Source organism: Sphaeramia orbicularis, chromosome 4 (genome assembly GCF_902148855.1).
Source record: "Sphaeramia orbicularis chromosome 4, fSphaOr1.1, whole genome shotgun sequence".
Lineage (NCBI taxonomy): Eukaryota > Metazoa > Chordata > Actinopteri > Kurtiformes > Apogonidae > Sphaeramia > Sphaeramia orbicularis.
The window spans coordinates 32980679-32988586 of NC_043960.1; the positions used below are offsets into that span (position 1 = coordinate 32980679).

A 7908-nucleotide genomic window follows, 5' to 3' on the forward strand; every position below is an offset into this window, starting at 1 on the left:
GACATGGATTGATAGGATTAGTGGATCAACAGTTTACATCAGTAGATGGTTTAGGTTAAAGGTGGATATTTGGGTCTTTATGGATTAAAAAGGACAGACACCTTGTTTGGTTTTAATTTTCTGGTGTTTGATAAATCAGGGGTAGGTAAAGCTTCTACTTATTTTTTTTATGTCCTGAGTTTAAAAACCACTACACAATTTGCCTGACATTAGATTTTGCTTATTAAATGTTACTTGGTTTGGTGGCATCACTCTTAAACATTGTTTTTTGCAAGACAGTGACACAGGCAAATACAAGCTTTCAAGATACAAAGACCTGTTTGACAAGGGGTAAAATTTAAACTGGAATTTACATTTGATCTTTTTTTTTTTTTTTTTTTTAAACCCTCATGGACCTAAACAGCCATCAGTGACCAACAGCATCTACTGATATAAAAGATGAAATAACTGTTGGACCATTAATCCTATCAGTACATGTAAATAATTGAGGTAAATTGCAGTTTCTCAGCTTTTCATGGTTATCAGATATGACCCATTTGAATGCTCAGAAGCTGCCAGTGAAATGGTCATCTTCTGCAACACTGATTCACCAATAAAACCCATGTAGTTTGATAAAGGACAGTGGTTGTAGGCTCTTGTTTTTATGTTCAGTTAGTTATATATTTGCTGAAAATGTAACTGTTCTTCAGTTTTCTACATTTTTGATAAAATGACCTTTGACTTTTTCTGGACAGAGGTTCTTGATTTAATCTCTAAACTGACGAAAAGGTTGTTCCAGTTGAAGCTAAGATATGTTTGTTGCACATATACCCTGAGGATTTCCCAGTGACTGTAAAGGAACGTAAACTAATTAATTTTTGTCTGCTACAAGCTAAATATGTAATTGCCTTAAAATGGAAGGAGCTTCAGGGACCTACCTCTGGCCAGTGGGTTACAGAGCTGTCATCTAATTTGGCACTGGATAAACTGACTTACATACTTACATAGCAAGAGGAAAAGTTGAGGACTTTTACAAGATGTGGTCTTCTTTCCTAACCTTCATGAATAACCTAAATGTGCAAATGCCTAGAACTGGACCAGGACTGTTGCAACCACCTTTATGACTTCAAAATAGCTTATTACTAGTTCTGTGGCTAGAGTATTAGTATTGTGAAATGTAGAGGATGACCGAATTATGGACTTATGATTAGGGATGTAACGATTACCGGTATAATGATAAACTGTGGTAAAATTGCAGATGGTTAGTATTACCGTTAAAATTCTAATTATCATGATAACCGTGTTTGATTACCGCACTTTTAGGGGGGAAAAAACCCATGTAAAGCTATGCTTTTATGTCAAATATTTGAGTATAGTTTTAAATTATTACAATTTAAATTTTATATACCTAATATTTGGTCTTTGAAAAGGTTTGTTAAGCATCTTTGTGTTATTTATGCAATAAATTATATACATTTTTCAAATCGGATCTTATATTTTTTTTGTGTTTTTTGTCCTTTTGTGTTGATATAGTAGGTTAAAGTGAAAAAATAATAGGCGGATGATATAAATGAAGTTGTGCTGAAAAAAAGATCCCAAACATGGGTATAGTAAACATTTGTTTAAGGTAAAATCAAAAGTACTGAAAAACAGACAAAATAGGCTCAGATCCCTAAGGGTTAATACTTGAATGATTCTGCCAAGAGAAAGTACATTGTGCCAATTATTTTATTTGGTTTTTTGGTTGTTGTTTTTTTTTTTTTCAAAATACAACTTGGTTAAATTATTTCAGTGTGTGTATAAGTACTTTTTGAACATTTTGAGCACAATTTCAACAATACTACAACAATAATGATAACCGTGATAATTTTGGTCTCAAAAACTGTGATATGAAATTTTCATATTGTTACATCCCTACTTATGATGCATTGGATATATGTGTCTGTACGCATATTAATGGTCACTGAAATGTGTGCATGGTCAATATGTAATGCACATACTGGTATTATTATCAATATGTTATTTTATTCACCAGAGATCTTATGAGGGTGGGAGAAGGGTTTTTTTTTTGGAGTGTTATATTGTTGTGTTTATAATTATATGCTCATTAAAATGGAAAATCAATTTATTTATATATATATATATATATATATATATATATACACACACACACACACATGCACACACACTTTGACTTTACTCTCAGCTTTTAAGGACATCTACATGATCAGTGAATTAAATATAAGAACATACCTGAGTTTTACTTAAAAATGCAAAATACAGAGGATAATAGTATAATAAATGGTGATAAATAGGTTTAGGTCTCTAACTTTTGGAACACTGATGTCTTCTCCAACCTAAATATCAAACACTTGGTGGTTTTGTCATATAAATGTATAGATTTTTTCAGTATAGGTTGTGTTTACATGTTTCAGTTGCTAGTTCAACCAGTATGAGGGATGATGAGGAAGGCCACAATGGCTGTCACAATTTTTACATTTCATTAAACTATTAATGGGGCTGCCGTGGTGTAGAAGGTTGAAGGAGTGGGCAGTGACAAAAGGGTGGTCGGTTCAACTCTTCAGACCAGAGGAGAAATTCTCGGCTGATGTGCCCTTGAGCAAGGCACTTTGCTCCCCAAGTGCCTGATATTGTAGTCCACTGCTCCTAGTCTGCAGTGTGTGCTTTGTTCCTACATATTCAGCAAGCGAAGAGTTAAGTGCAATCAGTTTCACAGTTTCATGTGTACTATACTAACAAACTGAGATTCTTTTAATGGGTTAATCAAGAACACCACTTCACATATTTAACAGAATCAAAGTACTGTCATCAACTCTTTATTACTTAACTTCCTTAGATATTAGAAGTTTTTGAATGCCCCTCCGTTTTGGGGTTACATATGTGCATATTTGTGAAATACTGTACAGAAAAGAGCATAGATACATTTATTTTTCCTTATCCTGTGTCTGCTCTCGGAGGCTGATAGAGCCACACTACCAACACTCATGAAGATCTCCTGTGTATTTGAAAGGAGCAACGTAAAGCTCTCACCAGAGCTTTGAGGCATAATCATGACACAATTAAGATAATTTCCCAACGACTGCTGGTGGCGAGAAAAGCAATTTTTACGCCTTGTAATCGAGTCTGGCTGTCAGATTAAGATAGCAGGTGATTTGAGGGAAATTGTCTTGGCTAACTCTTTGGAGTGGGATCCAGGTGGCCCCAGGTATCTCTTTGCCCATTGAGGTTGCCTGGAAGGAAATACAGTTTTGATTTTGAAAATGAAAGAAACATTTGAGTGGTGGATTTGTGTCTCTGGGCATTTGTCATCTTATTACCTGCCTCTGCTGCCATCTACTTTTGCATCTTGTGACTTAAAACAGCCAAGTGGCCTCTTATCTGTCTCACTTTCTGTCGTCTTTTTCTCGTGATCCAACAGCAAACTCGACATCCTGCACATACTCCATGAGATTAACATGTGTGGGTGGAGAAAAAAAAAAGTCATCTTCTCGCAGCTAGTGTTTTAACACAATTTTAGTATTGTAAGAACAGTGTCTTCCTTCCTGAAATATATGCGGTAAATTTAAAGCAAAATTGCATACATTTATTCGTATTATACTGTTAAACCTTCTCATATGAAGCCTTTCAACCCTTTATTACAGCTTTGTCTGCTCTCTGTTTAGGTGTTGATATGCGTTGTAAAGTTTCTTCTGTTTACATAATTGCATGCATACTTTGTTGATACACGAAGCTGCTCAGTTTGTTTTATTTCCAAAAATTACAACGTATATTTAGAATAGGAAAACATGAATACCACACTAAAAGACAACTATTGGTATAATTATGGGAATGTTGCTTCAGAAAGTATTTAGTCACTTTTTTTTTTTTTTTTTTTGTACTTTAGTGTGTTTGTCTCTTTCACCACAAATTATTTCATGTATGTACTTCATTTTATTTTTGGCCATTACCTGACAGACAATAAATCTAATTAACCTCAGTGGGAATAGTGTCTACAGTTTGTTGCACAGTGATTAAAACTCTGACTAAATTCTCTCCTTTGCATTCAGATCATTCAGTAAACTGACTTAGCACATGTGTATTACCCATAACAATTCCTTAATTTGCTTTAATTACAGTAATACTTTAAACACTGTCGTTATTGTAATTGTGTCACATGAATTGTCCAGTTCAGAGCATTAGATTTTCCCCCACCACTAGATGGCACTGATAGACTTGAGTTGGATATTTTCTCAGTTAGGATCGGCCTGGATACTCAACATCAGCTGTGGGATGTTCAACTCTCCTCATACATGTTAGAAAACTTAGAAAATTAAAGCAGAAATAGATAAATTCTGACTTTTTATTGAATGCTAAAATGAAAATCTGCCTATTTGATGTATATGTTGAAGGTTAATGTTTATAACACAGCTTTGGGTCATGCACAGATTATTTTGTCTCTATTAACTGCAGAAGTTTTTCTGAATATTTTTTTTTTCTGTCTATTCACAATAATCCCATTTCACTGAACAAGTAATTCAGTCATACACGAAGACACATTTAACCGTCTAAGTCCTTTTTATGACACTTTTATAGTCAACTAGTAGGTTAATAATACACATGTACATCTGTATTCTTATATTTAATATTTCTATCCATACTTTACATTTATTCCCTTCTGTTAAGATTTGTATATTGTTATATAACTGTTTTATGTTGGATACTTTACAGTGCTGGAAATAAAATCTTGTGTCAATATACTACGTGTTTTGCAATGACAATAAACCCTCTATTCTATTCTATTCTATTCTATTCTATTCTATTCTATTCTATTCTATTCTATTCTATTCTACTTGTATGTAACTTTAAAACATGTAAATAAAAATCACATTTTCGGTTTTGGCTTTTAGTCTTTGTATTGCAAAGAGCTGACATGCTTTTGCTAATGCACTCCTGCAAATAAAGTTGGGATAATTTTGTTTTCATTCCTCTTTTTATTCCTACTTATACACATCAGTAATCACCTTTGACCTTGTGGAATGTGCAGTCCCAGTTACACTTTATCTGTGAAGAATAAATTGCATTTTCAGAATCGTTTGATGGGAAAATATTAAAATATTTTATTCCAACTAAATTTGTAACTGTAATTCTGAACCTGACAAACACAATAGTGACTTAATCGAAATAAACTGTAGTGTGGAACTGTACCCATGGTTAGTTGCACTCTTCACTGGGAGAAGATTCTTGTGAGGAACATTTAATATGTTGACTTTGGTTTAGTTTATCACCATGTGAACAGATGTTTAGTTTCAGAGTTGAACGGCGCAATGAGGTGACGTCATTAAAAAGAGCGGAGGAAAGTTGTTTCATTGAGCTGGAGACAGTTATCACAATTAAACAAAATGATCACAGTCTGCTTAAATAATCATTGTGTTGGATGTACTTTTAGTTTAATATTTGCATCGATATATTTCCAGGACCTGAGCTGAACGACTATGACTGTATGATTTTACTGAGACTCATTATGTGACACTAAAGAGAATATTTTAGATACACAGGTGCTTGTATTACTTTTATTATAGCGGAATGCAGAAGAAATAGGGATTCTTAATATTCTATGTATTTAATTTTTTCAATGTGGAGCTGAATGTTACGTCTGTGGCATTTATCTTAACCTTTTCTGCAGCTGACACACACACTGTGCACACACACAAAGGAAATTGAATGTCTAATTTTCTTATTTTATTTGCTAAATATAGAGCCCATCTGTGTGTCTGTCTAGGTCAATTTGGATTTTAGGGCCCAGGCAGTAAATGGCGCAGGCATACTGTGGAATCCCCTGTGATCGAGACTGGCAGGGTTCAATCAAATGATGAGAGGCAACACATTTACATGTGAGTGAATACACTGTTCCCTTATACCCCCCCGCACAGAATAGGCTTGGTTATATGAAATTTTGCTGAACTTTAAGACTTCCATAAAAAAAAAAAAAAAAAGAAAAACATCCAATTTGCCTTCTGATTTGTACTGCATTGGGTTTGCCTCGGTCAAGTTAAAAAAATCAGCCGCCACATTTCAGTGCATTCTTGAATCCATTTGACAGGACATCAGTACCATATCGGCAGATTTTAGCGAGAGAATGGGAAGTCCAAACACCAAGTATTTCTGTGACTGTGTCAGCACTTCTACAGTTTAAATGAGGAGCAGAGGGGAGCAGGAAGGAGGCGTTAATGGTGCAACCCCGTCACAGTGACCAGTAGGGGTCACATGTGGGCAGGAAATGCACCCTCTGCTTTAACCCAGTGGAAACAAAAGGATCGGTCACCAGCAAGTTACTACCCCAAAATTCACAGACGAGTCTTAAAAACATAGACTGACACGAGAGAAATCCAGACATGAGGATAGTTTACAGCAAAAGTGTGTGTTAAATTTGACATTCATGTAATGAGGAATCAAGATACCATAAAAAAAAAACAAGGTAAAACATTTAATAAAAAATTACACAAAAGACCATGTGAGAGAGTATAGAGTTTTACAAGAAGACACCACTAAACTAAGCACACTTCTAAATATGTAATTTGCGGCATTGAAAATGTCTGTACAGTTTATGTCTGTTTGCAGGTTTCATCCAACATTTATTATTGAACAGTGACATTTTTTAAATCTGCTTTTTTCATGGAAGAGGATTTTTCATCAGAAACATGGTAGATATATTGAAACCTTTTTATGACAGCTTTGCTGCAATAATTAGCCAATGAGTTTAGTTGATTAGGTATTAGCTAATTAAATGGCCACCATTTTGATCATTGATTAATTAGTTTGAGAATTTTTTGAGGTTAGAATTGCAGTATTTTCTGATCCCATCTCTTTATTTGGAATATATCCTGGTTTATTTCCTCTGTTTTTTTTTTGTTTTTTTTTTTACAATAATCCTTTATACCCTTGGCTTGTGGACTAAACATCACTTAGAGATTGATTTATTTGATATTTTGGAACTTTAGAGACATTAGTTGTCATTTTTCAGCATTTTAACACATTTTATAGATCAAAAAACTACCACTGGTCTACATTTTTTTTTTTTTTTTAAATGATCTGCATCAGATATAATATCATAAAATGTGCCAGCTGTTATGTACTTAGATAAAATGGATTGGAGTGCAAATGATGAAAGTGTTGGTCAGCAAAGATACATGAAGTATTATAGGTTTGTGTACATTTTTATAATATATATAAATGCACATAAACCAATAATATCTGTGTCAGTGTTTTGAAGGAGCTCAGTAACAAACATTCCTTCAGAGTTAATACCCATTCTCTAGTTAATTCACATTTGTTTAATTAGTGACTCAAGTTTCGTAACATTTCCCTTGTTTCATTCTAGAAGGATTTTTCTTTGCAGACCTTTCTTTCCTTGCACTTTATAAAAAATTTTTTTTTAAGTATGCTTTATATTATAAGTAGCAGAGCAAATACTTTCCAGCGTTAACCTTTAATTGTGGTTGTAGTTTAATGATTCATTTACATTCTCCCATTTTACCAAAGTGTGCAGGCACTGTAGGTGAGTCTGTGCATAAACAGGAGGTGTTAGACAGTCCTGATAACCTCATGTCTGTGCATGCTCCAACCAGCATCTGCAAATATCTGTCATTACTCAGCCTTGTTTTTAAGACAAACCTCACCACAAAAAGCCGATGTACAGACAAGATAGGACAGCATTTTGGTGTTTGTTATTATTAACGCCCACAATTCCTACAGTTTGAATATGTTTTCTCGTCAACATCAACGGCAATAACGTGACTTAGAAGTCAGTCTTACAGTGGTGTGAGATGTTTGTAGGTGTAATTTTGAAACTTTAAGGTAAACATCTGAAAATCTGACAATTGAAATTTACTGTTGTACAATTCACCACAAGTTCTCCTTTAACTGCACCTC

The 7908-nt window shown here is 34.2% G+C and overlaps 1 long non-coding RNA gene across 1 annotated transcript; it reads left to right on the forward strand.

Annotated features, from left to right (window-relative positions):
- Positions 1 to 730: 730 nt before the first annotated feature.
- On the forward strand, positions 731 to 6509 carry LOC115418681 (uncharacterized). The gene is made up of 3 exons (XR_003935342.1): positions 731 to 926; positions 2844 to 2845; positions 6496 to 6509. It is a non-coding gene; the product is annotated as an uncharacterized LOC115418681 (long non-coding RNA).
- The last annotated feature ends 1399 nt before the right edge of the window (positions 6510 to 7908 follow it).